The sequence below is a fragment of the Glycine soja genome, chromosome 4 (assembly GCF_004193775.1).
Source record: "Glycine soja cultivar W05 chromosome 4, ASM419377v2, whole genome shotgun sequence".
NCBI classification, from domain to species: domain Eukaryota; kingdom Viridiplantae; phylum Streptophyta; class Magnoliopsida; order Fabales; family Fabaceae; genus Glycine; species Glycine soja.
Window position 1 is genome coordinate 33,773,478 of NC_041005.1, and position 18,014 is coordinate 33,791,491.

The window sequence follows — 18,014 nt, forward strand, 5'->3', positions numbered from 1 at the left end:
TTTCATGCAAGAGTAAAAAGTAGAATGTTGTTGCAAGGTTTATTGCAGAGTTAGAGTATCGGGCAATAGGTTTGTAAAGTTGGCCCTATGAGTTCTTTTGTGATAATCATGTAGCCTTGCACATTACTTCAAACCCAATTTTTCATGAGCAAATGAAGTATAATGAAATTGATTGCTATTTATTAATGAGAATTCACTATATCGTTTGTTGGTTCTTATGACTGACTACCATACATCTTCACAAGTCTCTTCGTGGACTGATGATATCATTTATGTAACAAGCTGACTGCATATGTCTTATATGCACCAGCTTGAGGGGAGACTGTTGACATTAGGCGTAATATTTCTTATTATGTTTGAGGCCAAATGACCTATTTAGTCTTTTATTTTCTGCACATATTTATAATAGGTAATTATGTTGTAATCTTGTTTATTCCCAAAATTTAGATTCTCTTGTACAAAACATGTATTATAATTTAAGTTTAATTACTTATTAGTCCCTATAGTTACAAAAACTTCCCCTTTTAGTCCCTACACATACCACTTTTAATCCCTTTTAGTCCTTGTCTTAGGAACTATTAGGGATTAAAATGATGTATATGGACTAAAAGGGATTAAAAATGGTATGTATAAGGACTAAAAAGGGATGTTTTAAAGAATAGGAACTAAAACCAGAAGTTTTTGTAATTATAGGGACAAATAAGTGTCATACCCTAATTTCGTCCGGGGACCTTTGCTTGATGACATGCGACCATTCTTTGGTCCTTGTGAGGTGCTTGGCACCCATCATTAGGCAATTTATGAAATTCCAGGACATGCCGAAAAACCAAAAAAATGTTGATGCACAATCCGTAAGTTTCCGTGACACATCGGAAATCAAATGGAAGCATCGTTGCATAATTAAGTGAGGTTCCGTAACATTCCGTAAGTCAAAGAGGGGATGATTATGTAATCCGCGAGGTTCCGTAACATTACGGAAAGAAAACAAGTATCGTTACGAAATTCGTAAGTTTCCGTAACTTTACGAAAAAAGAATCACCAAAAAACAGCAGAGGGGGGTGTACTTAGTAAAAATGGGGGTGCAAATAGCACCCAGGCCCATTTGGGCCCTCCAGAAGATTCCTCCAGAAGGCGGTTGCTTCTGGAGGAAGCAACCCTGCTCGCCTGGGCGAGCTGGGCGGCAACCACCTCCCCTATTTTGCTATAAATAGGGGAGGAAGTGAAGAAGAAAGGGGTCCAGCCCCTTAGGCACTTCTCTCTCTTTCGAATTTGCTTGGAAAAATTGTTTCCGTGAAGAAAATCTAAGCCGAGGCGCTTCCGAAACGTTTCCGTAACGTTTTCCGTGAGGAATCTCGCAAAGGTTTCAACCGTTCTTCGACGTTCTTCATTCGTTCTTCATCGTTCTTCGATCTTCAACGGGTAAGTACCTTGAACCAAGCTTTTCGATTCATTCTATGTACCCATAGTGGTCCACATTGTGTTTCGTGCATTTTTATTCTCGTTTTGTTTACTTTTTATACCCCCTGTTGACGTGCTTAAGCCATTTTACTTAAGTCGTTTCTCGCTTAACTTAAAAATAAAATAAATTTCCACCGAACGTTTGAATTATATTATCCATTAACTTCGGTTAAAATAAATTCCGACCGTTCGGTCGTGCCGTAACCACGTTGGAAATCAAAAAGAGGTAAAAAATAATATAATAATCAAAAAAACATCTTTTAGTAAAATAAAGCGGAAAATCAATCGGACGTTTTCTCTTTGGGAGTTCTCATTCTTAATCGAATTGATTAATAACTAAAGTGAAACTAAGGCTAAAATCAACTCGCCTAGTCAAGCTCGTCCACAAAAATAGGCTTTTGGAGTTCGTCATTTCAATTTTTCACTAAGTAAAATGGATCATTTTTAAGGTCCAATGCCTTAAGATGATCACCTCTTAAGTAAAAAAGAATCATTTGATAAGAAAGAACTACGTAGGTCTGAGTTCCTCATTGAGGATACGTAGGAGCAAAAGCCCCGCTTTTGTCGACCGCCCTAAGAGATCGTTAATGGTCCAATGCCTTAACGTTTCTCTCCTTTCAAAAAAACAAGAGATCATTAATGGTCCAATGCCTTAACGTTTCTCCCCTTTCAAAATCAAAAGACCGTTTAATGGTCCAACACCTTAAATGACCTTTTGTTCAATAAAAATATATTTTGCAAAAAAGACAAAAACAACTTAACCAAACACTTTGTTCCAAAAGAACTACGTAGGTCTGATTTTCTCATCCCAAATTGAGGAATACGTAGGAGCAAAGGGAAACACCCTTGTCGACCACAAAAAAGGAAAAAATATAAAAAGGGTATAAAGAATATAAGAACATAAAAGGGAACATAAAAATCAAAGTCATGTTTGCACATTCGATTAAAGGCTGCCGTCCCTTGGGACGGGCGTGTGGGGTGCTAATACCTTCCCCGTGCGTAAATACGACTCCCGAACCTTTCACTAAAAAGTTCGTAGATCTCGTCTTTTCCGGTTTTTCCGACGTTTTCCTCAAATAAACGTTGGTGGCGACTCCGCGCGTATTCCTTTCGTGGAACACGCATCCCGCGAGTCACGCGTCGCCCTCCCGCCGAAGGGTAGGTTGCGACAGTTGGCGACTCCACTGGGGATTGTTTTTAGAGAGTTAGGCCATTTAATTTTGTGCAAATGTTTTACCGTGACTTACCCCTTTGTTGGTTTTCTTTCATTATGTTCTTGTGTATATAAACTCTTTGTTGCTTTTAGTACGTTTTAAATGTATGCATGAAGTAAATATTTATTCATTTGATGCACACAAACACCAACACTATTTGCACACACTGTGAGTGAAAAAGGGCCCTATACCCGGGTTCATGGGAGCATAAGGAGTGGAGGTGAATCTGTGATCATGCTAGGTCTCCGACTTGCTTGATTACAGTGAACCCTCATCTAGAGCTTTTCTCTTTGAAAACCTATTGTTGCTAGTAGTCCCTACTGCTACAATATGTTCTTCAAAGGGGATGATACCTCTAGAAACCATCAAGAGAGATATAACTACCTTGGGGATTATTGCTAAAAGCCTAGTTAGTTCTCTCCCTTATAGGTCCCTTAAATAGGGGCACGAAGCAAACACGCTGCGTGCCATTTTTCACACTGCCATGCATGAGTATCATATACCCTTTTGCTTATGTTCGGTAAATATTGTCATACTGTGCACATTCCCGCATTGTGTCTTTTGCATATGCATCGCACATGGGTTCTGTCTTGATCCCCTCTGTAAACAAACCAACGAAGGGTCCGTGTCACCATTTTAAATACATACGTTGGGGCACTTTGCTACCCCTAGACGTTGTATCTAAGAAGGAGACAGTTTCTCGGGCTCCCGTATTCGTAAATTGCATCTGTGTCATATGCATTTCTTCATGCATTCATCCATTCCACCCATGATAGATGTCAGAGTTTTGATTCGCACTAGATTTTATTTCACTTTAGTAAAACATGGGATCAAGTCAAAAGCCTTCGCTTAAAAAGAGGTTCTATCAAGTCAAAATCAAGAGCTTAGAGGTCACCAGTTTACGAAAGTTGGGGCAATTAATGGGTCAACTTCAACGGCAAGCCTTCCGCAAAGCCTATGGTAAGATTTGGGACCTAGCTAGGGTAGAAGTCTCCATGGAACCGATTGCATCCCTTTCCCAGTATTATGACCAGCCCCTAAGGTGCTTCGCATTTGAGGACTTCCAGCTAGTGCCGACTGTGAAAGAGTTTGAAGAAATCCTGGGATGCCCAATGGGAGGAAGGAAGCCATATCTTTTCTCTAGGTTCTATCCTTCCACGACAAGAGTTGCCAAGGTAGTGAAAATCTCAGCACAAGAGTTGGACCGGGTAAAGCAAAACAGGAATGGGGTAGTCGGAGTACCAAGGAAGTGTTTGGAGGAAAGGGCAAAGGCCTTGGCAAATCAAGGCGAATGGGCTTTCTTTTATTGACATCTTGGCGCTTTTGATCTTTGGAGTTGTCCTCTTTCCGAATATGGAAGGGTTAGTGGACCTAGCAGCGATTGACGCTTTCCTCGCCTTTCATCATGGCAAGGAAAGCCCGACAGTCGCCATTTTGGCCATGTATGACACGTTCGACCGGGGATGTGAAAAGAGCGGCGCAAGAATTGTTTGTTGTGCACCAACTCTTGGCTAGCATGGAGGGGCGTCTGTTAAATGGTTCCCTCGCTAGAAGGAAGGAAGAATCAGGATTCTATCTTCATGCGAAGGATGTCCCATGAGAGGAGTGCCATCAGACGAAAGCATCACGCCTTTCATCGCACGAGGTTTCAGTGACCACAACGCGAGGGTACTCCAAGGAGTTCGCAAGGCATGGGATGTGGCGTGAAGAAAGGACAGAGAGCTTAGGGGAAGCAGTAATGGGATCATCGGCGGCTATCATAAGTGGCTGAGAGTCCGAACACAAGGATTGGATTGGCTCCCAAATCTAAAGACTGTGAGGGACGATGAGGTTAAAGCTTCGGAAGAAAGTGATGAGGTACAAGCCCTAAAGGCAGAGCTTGAAAGAGCCCGAGTAGTCGAAGAGAAGTTCAAGTCCATAGCCATCAAAGTCTGAAAAGAGTATGATGAACTAAGGGACGTCAATATGGCCACCGCTGAAGCCTTGGAACGGGAAACCAAGAAGGCCCGAAAGGAAGAGCACGTGCCAGCAAAGTTTTGAGGGGCTTTATAGGGCAGCAATAGTAAGCTCAAGCTCCGAAGAGGTGAAAGGAATCATCACGGGTCAAAGGCATGATCTTGAAGGACGAGCTAAAGGCTTACCTTAGGTCGAAAAGAAATTTGTCCCAACAGTTAAGCGAGACTAAAGGGAATATGTGGGCCGTCATCGATGAGTGCAAAGAGAAGCTAAATCTAGCGGCGACTCACGAGCAAAGGCTAGAGGATGAGTACGCCAAGATATCAGCAGAAAGCGAAGCAAGGGAGAGGGTAATTGATTCATGGCACCAAGAGGCAACAATGTGGACGGACCGATTTGCTCTTACTTTGAACAGGAGTCAAGAACTTCCCCGATTGCTAGCCAAGGCCAAAGCAGTGGCGGACACCTACTCCGCCCCAAGGAGATCCACGGACTTCTCAGCTATTGTCAGCATATGATGGACTTAATGGACCATATGATTAGAAACCGCTAGGAAGTTTGTATTGTCGCTCAGATCTTGACTAGTTATAACTTTTTGAATAAAATGAGTTTATCCCACGTTTTTACTCCAAAAATCAGTGCGAATCAAGTCACTCCCGCATTTTATCTCTAGCATGCATTGTATGTTGGTCTCGTCCTTTGTCACGGGAAGCCGGAAGGTCCATATCACCTTCTTAATTGTACACATGGGGCACTGCGCCCCCAAATGCACAAGTAAGAAGAGATAATTTTCCGGGCTCTCGTGTCCGTAAAATGCATTCATATCATGCATCGCATAAGCATCTCTTCATAACATCATAATGGACATATCCTGCATTTGTCCGTTATCATATTCCAGCCTCACATTTTGCATGAGTCATGGCATCATCATGCATATGCGTTCAACAAACTTTTTGATCTGCAAAATTGCATACCATTTGTTTTCATGTTTGCTCATCCTTGCGTTTTCCTCTACAAAACAAAAACAAAAAAGGGGGAAGCGTGAAACTTCACACTACATTCTTAGTTTCATGTGTTAGGCACCACGAGCCAACCATGTTGGGATCATAAACCCGTTTCACTTAAAAACAAAATAATTGAACATGGTACCTAATGCATGGTTAACTAGGAAATGGTGTTTCTTCGGGCATCTCAATTTCATAATTACATTTTCCGTGCACGGCTTAAAGTATGCCCGAGTCATTCATCCCTATGAGATGTTGTTGAAGTATTGGCGATCAGAATTGCCATTCATTGGATTATAAGGTTGAACCAAGCTCATGCTTTTACAAAAAGGTTCATCAAGTCAAGTTGAAAATTTGGAAGTAACCGTCTTGCAAAATTGGGGCAAAAGATGAATAGAGTCACTGCTTCGTCTACTGCCAAACATATTTAGGATTGTTGATGTCCTTGTTACTTCCAGTTTCACCTTGACAAAGATGTCATGGACCATGTTGAAAATCTAAATTGATTCAACCCCATATCTTGCGTAAAAAATCGCAATACTTCAACTGTACATCATTCGCATGCATCCATGCTTTTCATTAGTTGCATTGCTCGTTGCATTCTTTCCTTGAAAAATAAAATAAAATGAACTTAATCATTGTTATAAAAAAGAAAGGGACACGCTTTACGACGCCCTTACCAAACTCGTGCTAGAGCTAGAGTAATGGGTGAAGTAGAGGAGGTGCAAGAGAAGATGAAGGCCGACATGGAGGCCATGAAAGAGCAAATGGCCACAATGATGGAGGCCATGATGAGCATGAAGAAGATAATGGAAGCCAATGTGGTTATAGTTGCCGCTACTAGCGCTGTCGCTAAGGGGAACCCGATGCTCCCATCTGGCCTCAAGCAAATGAATCATCCAACCTCAAATATGGTAGGCAAAGATTTGGGAAGTACGGATGACCCCATGATGTGCAAATTCAAAACAAGCACGCCTTCCCGCCATATGGTTTGCCTCCCAAACTATACACCACCCAATGTGGTGTACATTCCCAATGAGGATGTCAATAACTCCACTCCCATACTCATTAAGAGCCAACAACCTCAATCTGATCATGCACATGTCTCTCGACCCATGGAGGAGACACATGAAATTCCCCACCACGATCTAGCCAACTTCGAGCCTTGCCTCGGATATGCTGCTGAAGGGCAAGCAGTTGGTGGTATACCCCTGCAAAACACTTTGGAGGGCCCTCAATATCATCCACAACCACAACCCTCACATTCCACAGCGGTTAAAAACCCTCATGACTATGGCAGGAATGGGAAAGTTGGATCATCTAGAGGAAAGGCTCAGGGCCATTGAAGGAGGTGAAGATTATGCCTTTGCTAACCTAAAAGAGTTGTTCCTAGTACCCAATATCATCACCCCTCCCAAGTTCAAGGTGCTGGACTTTGACAAGTACAAGGGGACTACTTGTCTCAAGAACCATCTAAAGATGTATTGTCAGAAGATGGGGGAATACGCAAAAGATGAGGAATTGCTGATACATTCCTTCCAAGAAAGTCTTACTGGGGTAGCTGTTACCTGGTACACTAACTTGGAACCTTCCCGAGTCCATTCTTGGAAGGACCTAATGGTTGCCTTTGTTAGGCAGTATCAGTACAATTTTGATATGGTTCCGGATAGGATGCAACTACAGAACATGTGCAAAAAGGGGGACGGATCATTAAAAGAACACGCCCAAAAGGTGGAGGGATCTGGCGGCCCAGGTGGTACCCCCAATAATGGAAAGGGAGACGATAATCGTGATGGTAGACACATTATCGGTGTTCTACTATGAAAAATGGTGGGTTACACACCTTCAAGTTTTACAGATTTGGTCTTCACTAGCAAAAAGATCGAAGTGGATCCGAAAAGAGGCAAATTTGATTATCCTACTAGGATGACTGAGAAAACTGGGGCAAATAAAGAGGGTGAGAAAGAGGGAGAAACCCATGCTGTGACTGCCATTCCTATACGGCCAAGTTTCCCACCAACCCAACAATGTCATTACTCAGCCAATAACAAACCTCCTCCTTACCCACCACCCAGTTATCCACAAAGGCCATCCCTAAATCAACCACAAAGCCTGTCTACCGCACTTCCAATGACGAAGACCACCTTTAGCACAAACCAAAAAAAAAAAAAAAAAAAAAAAAAAAAAAAAAACACCAACAAAAAGGAATTTTGCAGCAAAAAGCCTGTAGGGTTCACCCCAAATTCCGTTGTCATATGCTGACTTGCTCCCACATCTACTTGATAATTCAATGGTAGCCATAACCCTAGCCAAGGTTCATCAACCTCCACTTTTCTGAGGATACGACTCGAATGCAACGTGTGCTTATCGTGGAGGAGCCCTGGGGCATTCCATTGAGCATTGTATGACCCCGAAGCATAAAGTGTGAAGTCTAATTGATACGGGCTGGCTGAAATTTGAGGAGAATTGCGTGTAAATCCTGACATTGACAAGAAATGCCACACATGGGGCAATTTTTGAAAGCTGTTGTTAGGTGTCCCTAATGACTCATCAGGGTTTCCAAGTTTATGCCATTATTGTAAACCACAGCTACAATGTTAAATGAAATGGATAAAGTTGATATCTTTGTCCCTCATCCTCTCACAAACGCATGTTTGCTTATTCAACTTTCACCGGAATGTGGGTGTAAGCCATTGGTCTGTTTGCTCAAGCAACCTGCGCTCCTGAGTGTTGACTTCCAAGACCGTTCAATCAGAGATTACTCATCTTGCACGTTGGTGGGGGTGCCGTAAAACAACGAGCAAAGTTCAAAACAAATAAGTTTCAAAATAAAAAAATAAAAAGGCATTTGATTGACTGTGTTTTCAAGTAAAAATATAGACGTTCATGTGACCTCATTTTGTCTTTTTAGAGAGAAGTGAGTTATCAAGAATAGGATGTTGGACAAATGGCCTTAGTTACCTTAAGGAAAAGGGGGGTTGAATTAAGATGCAAAGACTATTCCCCAATTGAACTATCAATCTCTCTTTTCGAATTAACAATGCACACAGGGATAACCCTTCCCTTGTGTTCAGGAATCCTCTACAACAAGAGACCCACGGTCTCTTAATCCCTTTTCAGAAATAAGAAGAAGAGAAGAAGAGGTCTCTCGTAAAAGGGATAGATTGTACAATAAAGACCAATCAAAATTCCTTATTGAATAAAGCAAGTGGTTGACCAAGGAATCTTTTTGAGAGGATGAAGACATTTCAGTTTAGAAAAACTCTTAATCTTTCGAGAGGATAAAACTGTTTGGGCAATGAAAACTCTCTTTAAAACATTTGAATGGCCATTCATAAAACATTTGAATAGATATGTCTCTTGGAAATTATTTTCTGAAAATCCCCTCTGGTAATCAATTACAAGACTTATGTGATCGATTACAGGTTTTAAAAATTTGAATTAAAAACATTTTCAACTGCTGGTAATCGATTACCAGAGAGCAAATCTCAATTTGAAATGATAGAATTCTTTGGTCAAACCTTTTGTTTGTTTTCAATTTGGAAACTTCTTCCTAAAGATTCTAGAGATCAACTTGATCATATATCTTGACTTTCTTGGATTCTTGTCTTGAATAAAACTTAGAAGCACTTGATCCTTTAGCATCATCAAGACATCAAAACATCTTGCTTCTACATAGGAGTCATTTGACTTAATCCATCAAAGAATCCTTCAACTATTTCTCGTCCTTGGAAAATTCTTTTTGCAAGAATCAACTGCTTCTTTCATTCTTCCTCACTACGAGGTCGTGAAAACAAGACAACACTTGGTACCTCTAAGCCCTACACTGGGGCAACGAAAGGCACCATGCAAAAACCTCAAGCGAACCTAGGGGCAGATTAGAAGTTCTCACCCAATAGGTTCCCTCCTACAAGGTCCTGACGAAAGACAACGATTGGTACCTCAAAACCTTACACTGGGGCAATGAGGGGCACCGTGCATGAGCCTCAAGTGAACCTAGGGGCAGATTAGAAGTTCTCACCCAATAGGTTCCCTCCTACAAGGTCATGACGAAAGACAACGATTGGTACCTCAAAGCCTTACACTGGGGCAATGAGGGGCACCGTGCATGAGCCTCAAGTGAACATAGGGGCCGATCAAAAGTTCACACCCGTCGATGTTTTTAAACAAGAAAAAAAAGGGAGACAAGCCCTGGAATTTCAATAGATTGATTAATTATCAAACGACTCCATTCCCGTCACTCCAAAATGGTCAAGTGACTAAATCAAACAGAACATACACTCTGAGGGAGTTCCCGGGGAGATTTGCAAAAAGATAGGATGAGGTTGCATGAATTATCACCTCTTTCAAAAGGACAGTCAATCTGTGTTTTCCAAAAAAATTAAATCAAAATCAAAATCACAAAATAGGGAAAGAATGTCATGAACATTGTACAACTTTCCATTACATTGCATTGTTTCATATGAAGTCCGCATTTACCAAGTTTCACGACAAAGGTTGCATGCATCTGCATCCCTAAAGATCATGTTAACTGCATAGATTTCCTACATCTAATGTCCAAATCTTGTGGATTTGGGATGACCAGCCCTCTCGATGAGTCGATCTCTTGCTTTCTCATAAGGGTGGCACCTTGGGTACTAGTTACCCTCACCGTTGAGAGGACTACACGTCCTCACCATCAGAGGGCTGCACGCCCTCACCTCTAGAGGACTACATGTCCTCGCCTTGAGAGGGCTACACGCCCTCACCTTGGGTACTAGTTACCATCACCGTTGAGAGGACTACACGTCCTCGCCTTGAGAGGGCTGCACGCCCTTACCTCCAGAGGACTACATGTCCTCGCCTTGAGAGGGCTACACGCCCTCACCTCGGGTACTAGTTACCCTCACCGTTGAGAGGACTACACGTCCTCGCCTTGAGAGGACTACACGTCCTCACCATCAGAGAGCTGCACGCCCTCACCTTCAGAGGACTACACTCCCTCGCCTTCGAAAGGCGACACGTCCTGAACTTCAGAGGGCTACACGCCCTCGCCTTTAGAGGATTACGCGTCCTCATTTTCAGTGTGCTCGACATCCACACCTTAAAAGAATTTAAGGTCCTCTATCCTTAAATGCTTAACCAAGACTTGCACTCCCGGTTAAGGGACCAGTAGTTTCCTTTTAACGGTTCCTGGGCCACCCCCTGATATTGGAGGAGGGCCAACTGTGCGAGCACAACCAGAGAGGGAGGCTATTACACAACTACTATGCATACTGGGGCAAGATTTCACCTGTGCCGTTGCAAAGAGACGAGTGCGGATCATGCGCACCAACATGACCACTCTTACACAGATATAGATGACATTGCTACTTAGCAACATTCTGCCCAGCGACCGCAATGCCAATCTCCCCCTGCAAAAGTATCAGTTGGTCTGTGTCGTCCCGACATGGGTAAGTATGCATATAGTTCAACTGATTTCTGATACCATCTATTGTTTGCAGGGATCGCACCCACAAGACACCCAGTGGACCCGGAAAAGTCCAACAGGGCCCTGGGGTTTCCAGCTCTGGTTACGGGCCTCTATTAGTCCTATAGGGTGCCCGTACCCCCCCGGCAAGGTCATGTCATCATAGGTAAGTATGCACATCGCTCAACTGATTTCTGATGTCATCTATTGTTTGCAGGGATTGCGCCTGCAAGACACCCAGTGGACCCGAAGAAGTCCAACAGGGTCTTGGAGTTGTCAAGCTCTAATTACGGGTCTCTGTCAGTTCTACGGAGTGTCTGTCGCCCCAGAAAAGTCATCAGACCCCCCCTACCAATCGAGCTTTCATCAAGAAGTACTGCGCCCCCAGGCAGGCGCAAGGCGAAACACCACAGCAGCATTGGGATGGCCGGTAGCAGGCAATAGACACACCGCTACCACCTCTAAAGTTCACCTCAGCTCATCCATAAAAAGGTTAGAGCGTTGCCTACGACACATGGTCGAGCAATAGGCGACCAAGTCCAAAGCCAAAGGTAAGCAAAGTACTAGGTCAGTGGCTGACAAGTCATAAGGCGTCCAGCTAAAGACGTTAAAGAAGCGCTACTAGGAGGCAACCTAGTACCTTTTGAATCTATGCTTGTTATTTGATCACTTTTTATAGTAGGACGCACCTAGTTGCTCATGATCCTGGGGATTTAAATAAAACAAGCGCAAGCTCGGAAGGTAGTCATACCTCACAAAATATATATATGTATGTTTAGGTAGTGAAAATACCTTAGATATGCATGTATGTAAACAAAAAAATACTTCACAAAATATATATATGTATGTTTAGGTAGAGAGATACCTTAGATGTGCGTGTATGTAAACAAAAAATTACTTCACAAAATATATATTTGTATGTTTAGGTAGAGAGATACCTTAGATGTGCGTGTATGTAGCAAAAAAATACCTCACAAAACATATATATGTATGTTTAGGTGGCAAGATACCTTGGATATGCATGTATATAGCAAAAATACCTCACAAAAATATGCACATGTTTAGGTAGCAAAATACCTCATGGAAAAAAAAGAAGAAGAAAAAAAAAACAAACAAGAAAAAGAAATAAACAAATGATAATGATAAAAAAAAAAAGAAGGAAAAAAGAAAAAATAAGTTGTCAAGCTGAAAAACCAACATGCTTTTGAAAGAGATCACTTCCAACTTTTCTTTGAAAAAATTCGCTGATCATAGCTAGTTTTTTTTTAAAAAAAAAAAATGTGTATACACCTGAAGGGTGAATGCTGTGAAGATTTTCCCGGACGCCCGAAATGGACTCGAATGAATGCACAAATTGATAAAAGAACATATTTTGGAAACATTGGGTTGATTTAAAATAGAGGAAATAAATCCTGAGCCCTAGCATCACATGACCATAAAAATTTGACACTTGAGTGTCCGCATAGGTGTATGCATGACCAGTTTTGCATAAAATTTCCAAATCATCATTTTTGCATTTGTGTCATGGAAATAATGTGGGGCATCCCTTTTTATCCTTGAACCAAACCAAACCCTGACATGTATCATGTCTAGCCATTCTACAAGCCTTGAGCCAAAATCCTGACTCACCATAAACCTTACCCTCGGAAGCAAAAAAAAAAAAGAAGGAAAGGGAATTCCCAATCAAAGAGAAAGCAAAAAAGGAAGGAAAGGAAATTCCCAATCAAAGAGTGGGAGAAAGAGAAAAAAGAAAAGAAAGGAAATTCCCAATCAAAGAGTGGGAGAAAGAAAAAAGAAAAGAAAGAAAATTCCCAACCAAAGAATGGGAGAAAGTAAAAAAGAAGGAAGCTCCTGGTCAAAGAAACCAGAAGAAATGTGCAGAGAGGTCTTTGGACCAGACAATATCTGAACAGTACAGAATTGTCACCAAATGAACAAGAAGAAGGAAAGGAAACCACGACCTAAAATGGTCTTCTCCCTTTGATTACCAACCAAAATCCCGTGCGCTAGCGACTTTTTCGCCCCGCACTAAACAAAAACAGAAAAAGAAAAAGCCAACAAAAAAAAAATCAAAAGCCAAAAACACATAAAAGCCGAAAAACTCCCCAAAAGAACCCATTCCCAAGGGAAGTCCTATTTGATCCATGATCACGCATGTAATTTTTGATTTGATAGGAAATAATTTGCAAAGTCAAGTCATGACATATCTATGGTTCGGAATTAGAATGAAACACTTACCTGTGCGAGATTGATACACTTTGAGTAGATTTCTTCTATTTTTGTCGAACCCAGTGTTTCCTCTAAATGGTCATTTAGAAACGAAATGCTAACATCCAAGATCTCATTTATGGTTATGGGGGATCCCATCAGCAGACTCTCCTTCCCTGGTAGGCGCATCGTTTGTCACTCAAAAAAAGCATATGCTGCTCTAAATCAGTTGGAATATTTGTCTCTTTGCTAAAGCATGTTTGCATTTTAGTGGAGAAAACAACGAGACTTTTTCAAGTCTCACAAGTTATCCAGAACTACGTAGGTCTGAGTTCCTCATTGGAGGATACGTAGGAGCAAGAGCCTCGCTTTTGTCGACCACACCGCCTTTTGTCGCCATGACTCAAGAGCTGGTAGCCCGCGGAGACACCTTACGGTAATCCGCACCTCGTCATTCAGTGATCCCAAGTGTGATTGACAAGCAGAGACCAATATGGTCATCTGCGCCCTTTCCGGAGATGTCAGCATTTTCCGATGGAGACTTTTCAAGTCTCACAAGTTATCCAGAACTACGTAGGTCTGAGTTCCTCATTGGAGGATACGTAGGAGCAAGAGCTTTGCTTTTGTCGGCCGCCCCATAATCTTTGTCATACTGACCCTGAGGTCATGTGACGTGCACCCATGATACGCGGAGATACCTTACGGTTATCCGCACCCTTTTTGTCATCCAGAGGCGGCGGGCCCGATGACAAGCAGAGACCAAGTTTGGTCATTCTGCACCCATGATACGCGGAGATACCTTATGGTTATTCGCACCCTTTTGTCATCCAGAGGCGGCGGGCCCGATGACAAGCAGAGACCAAGTTTGGTCATTCTGCACCCATGATACGCGGAGATACCTTATGGTTATTCGCACCCTTTTGTCATCCAGAGGCGGCGGGCCCGATGACAAGCAGAGACCAAGTTTGGTCATTCTGCACCCATGATACGCGGAGATACCTTATGGTTATTCGCACCCTTTTGTCATCCAGAGGCGGCGGGCCCGATGACAAGCAGAGACCAAGTTTGGTCATTCTGCACCCATGATACGCGGAGATACCTTATGGTTATTCGCACCCTTTTGTCATCCAGAGGCGGCGGGCCCGATGACAAGCAGAGACCAAGTTTGGTCATTCTGCACCCATGATACGCGGAGATACCTTATGGTTATTCGCACCCTTTTGTCATCCAGAGGCGGCGGGCCCGATGACAAGCAGAGACCAAGTTTGGTCATTCTGCACCCATGATACGCGGAGATACCTTATGGTTATTCGCACCCTTTTGTCATCCAGAGGCGGCGGGCCCGATGACAAGCAGAGACCAAGTTTGGTCATTCTGCACCCATGATACGCGGAGATACCTTATGGTTATTCGCACCCTTTTGTCATCCAGAGGCGGCGGGCCCGATGACCAGCAGAGACCAAGTTTGGTCATTCTGCACCCATGATACGCGGAGATACCTTACGGTTATTTGCACCCTTTTGTCATCCAGAGGCGGCGGGCCCGATGACAAGCAGAGACCAAGTTTGGTCATTCTGCACCCATGATACGCGGAGATACCTTACGGTTATCCGCACCCTTTTGTCATCCAGAGGCGGCGGGCCCGATGACAAGCAGAGACCAAGTTTGGTCATTCTGCACCCATGATACGCGGAGATACCTTATGGTTATTCGCACCCTTTTGTCATCCAGAGGCGGCGGGCCCGATGACAAGCAGAGACCAAGTTTGGTCATTCTGCACCCATGATACGCGGAGATACCTTATGGTTATTCGCACCCATTCTTTTGCTATCTGTAAGACAGAACGCTTGATAGCATGCAGGGGCTGACACAGTCTTCTGCACCTTTTGTTCCTCCGGGAACAACAAAGTCATTTACATGCGGAAATTTCATGGTCACCCGCGACTCTCGTCAACCGAGAGGAGCGAAATTAGTGTCATACACTGATTTTCGGGGACCTTTGCTTGATGACATGTGACCATTCTTTGGTCCTTGTGAGGTGCTTGGCACCCATCATTAGGCAATTTGTGAAATCCTAGGAACGACAAGTCACGGTCACCCGCGACTCTCGTCAACCGAGAGGAGCGAAATTAGTGTCATACACTGATTTTCGGGGACCTTTGCTTGATGACATGCGACCATTCTTTGGTCCTTGTGAGGTGCTTGGCACCCATCATTAGGCAATTTGTGAAATCCTAGGAACGACAAGTCACGGTCACCCGCGACTCTCGTCAACCGAGAGGAGCGAAATTAGTGTCATACACTGATTTTCGGGGACCTTTGCTTGATGACATGCGACCATTCTTTGGTCCTTGTGAGGTGCTTGGCACCCATCATTAGGCAATTTGTGAAATTCTGGGAACAACAAGTCATTTGCATGTGGAGATTTTATGGTCACCCGCGACTCTCGTCAAATCGAGAGGGACGAAATTAGTGTCTTATCTTTACTTTTCTTTTATCTTCAATAAAAGACAAGTAAAGAGGGGCAACTGTCATACCCTAATTTCGTCCGGGGACCTTTGCTTGATGACATGCGACCATTCTTTGGTCCTTGTGAGGTGCTTGGCACCCATCATTAGGCAATTTATGAAATTCCAGGACATGCCGAAAAACCAAAAAAATGTTGATGCACAATCCGTAAGTTTCCGTGACACATCGGAAATCAAATGGAAGCATCGTTGCATAATTAAGTGAGGTTCCGTAACATTCCGTAAGTCAAAGAGGGGATGATTATGTAATCCGCGAGGTTCCGTAACATTACGGAAAGAAAACAAGTATCGTTACGAAATTCGTAAGTTTCCGTAACTTTACGAAAAAAGAATCACCAAAAAACAGCAGAGGGGGGTGTACTTAGTAAAAATGGGGGTGCAAATAGCACCCAGGCCCATTTGGGCCCTCCAGAAGATTCCTCCAAAAGGCGGTTGCTTCTGGAGGAAGCAACCCTGCTCGCCTGGGCGAGCTGAGCTCGCCTGGGCGAGCTGGGCGGCAACCACCTCCCCTATTTTGCTATAAATAGGGGAGGAAGTGAAGAAGAAAGGGGTCCAGCCCCTTAGGCACTTCTCTCTCTTTCGAATTTGCTTGGAAAAATTGTTTCCGTGAAGAAAATCTAAGCCGAGGCGCTTCCGAAACGTTTCCGTAACGTTTTCCGTGAGGAATCTCGCAAAGGTTTCAACCGTTCTTCGACGTTCTTCATTCGTTCTTCATCGTTCTTCGATCTTCAACGGGTAAGTACCTTGAACCAAGCTTTTCGATTCATTCTATGTACCCATAGTGGTCCACATTGTGTTTCGTGCATTTTTATTCTCGTTTTGTTTACTTTTTATACCCCCTGTTGACGTGCTTAAGCCATTTTACTTAAGTCGTTTCTCGCTTAACTTAAAAATAAAATAAATTTCCACCGAACGTTTGAATTATATTATCCATTAACTTCGGTTAAAATAAATTCCGACCGTTCGGTCGTGCCGTAACCACGTTGGAAATCAAAGAGGTAAAAAATAATATAATAATCAAAAAAACATCTTTTAGTAAAATAAAGCGGAAAATCAATCGGACGTTTTCTCTTTGGGAGTTCTCATTCTTAATCGAATTGATTAATAACTAAAGTGAAACTAAGGCTAAAATCAACTCGCCTAGTCAAGCTCGTCCACAAAAATAGGCTTTTGGAGTTCGTCATTTCAATTTTTCACTAAGTAAAATGGATCATTTTTAAGGTCCAATGCCTTAAGATGATCACCTCTTAAGTAAAAAAGAATCATTTGATAAGAAAGAACTACGTAGGTCTGAGTTCCTCATTGAGGATACGTAGGAGCAAAAGCCCCGCTTTTGTCGACCGCCCCAAGAGATCGTTAATGGTCCAATGCCTTAACGTTTCTCTCCTTTCAAAAAAACAAGAGATCATTAATGGTCCAATGCCTTAACGTTTCTCCCCTTTCAAAATCAAAAGACCGTTTAATGGTCCAACACCTTAAATGACCTTTTGTTCAATAAAAATATATTTTGCAAAAAAGACAAAAACAACTTAACCAAACACTTTGTTCCAAAAGAACTACGTAGGTCTGATTTTCTCATCCCAAATTGAGGAATACGTAGGAGCAAAGGGAAACACCCTTGTCGACCACAAAAAAGGAAAAAATATAAAAAGGGTATAAAGAATATAAGAACATAAAAGGGAACATAAAAATCAAAGTCATGTTTGCACATTCGATTAAAGGCTGCCGTCCCTTGGGACGGGCGTGTGGGGTGCTAATACCTTCCCCGTGCGTAAATACGACTCCCGAACCTTTCACTAAAAAGTTCGTAGATCTCGTCTTTTCCGGTTTTTCCGACGTTTTCCTCAAATAAACGTTGGTGGCGACTCCGCGCGTATTCCTTTCGTGGAACACGCATCCCGCGAGTCACGCGTCGCCCTCCCGCCGAAGGGTAGGTTGCGACAATAAGTAATTAAACCTATAATTTATAAATCATTGAGCTAATAGGGTTTCTTTCAAACAAATTTTCACTAAAATCGTTGTCTTTTATCTCAATTTCAACTGTATTTATTCCCTTGTTATTGCTTATTATAGGTCATGAGTCATCAACATTAGTTGAACACATGATTTCTCCCGTAATCCTTAATGTGTGGGCATCACATGTTTCGGATCCTTTTATCAGTATTGATGCACTGGAAGTTCTTTAGGTAATGATTTT

The 18,014-nt window shown here is 42.7% G+C and overlaps 1 pseudogene; it reads left to right on the plus strand.

Moving 5' to 3' along the window:
• The window catches only part of LOC114410756, a 210,811-nt pseudogene that overhangs the window by 116,234 nt on the left and 76,563 nt on the right, over window positions 1-18,014 (plus strand).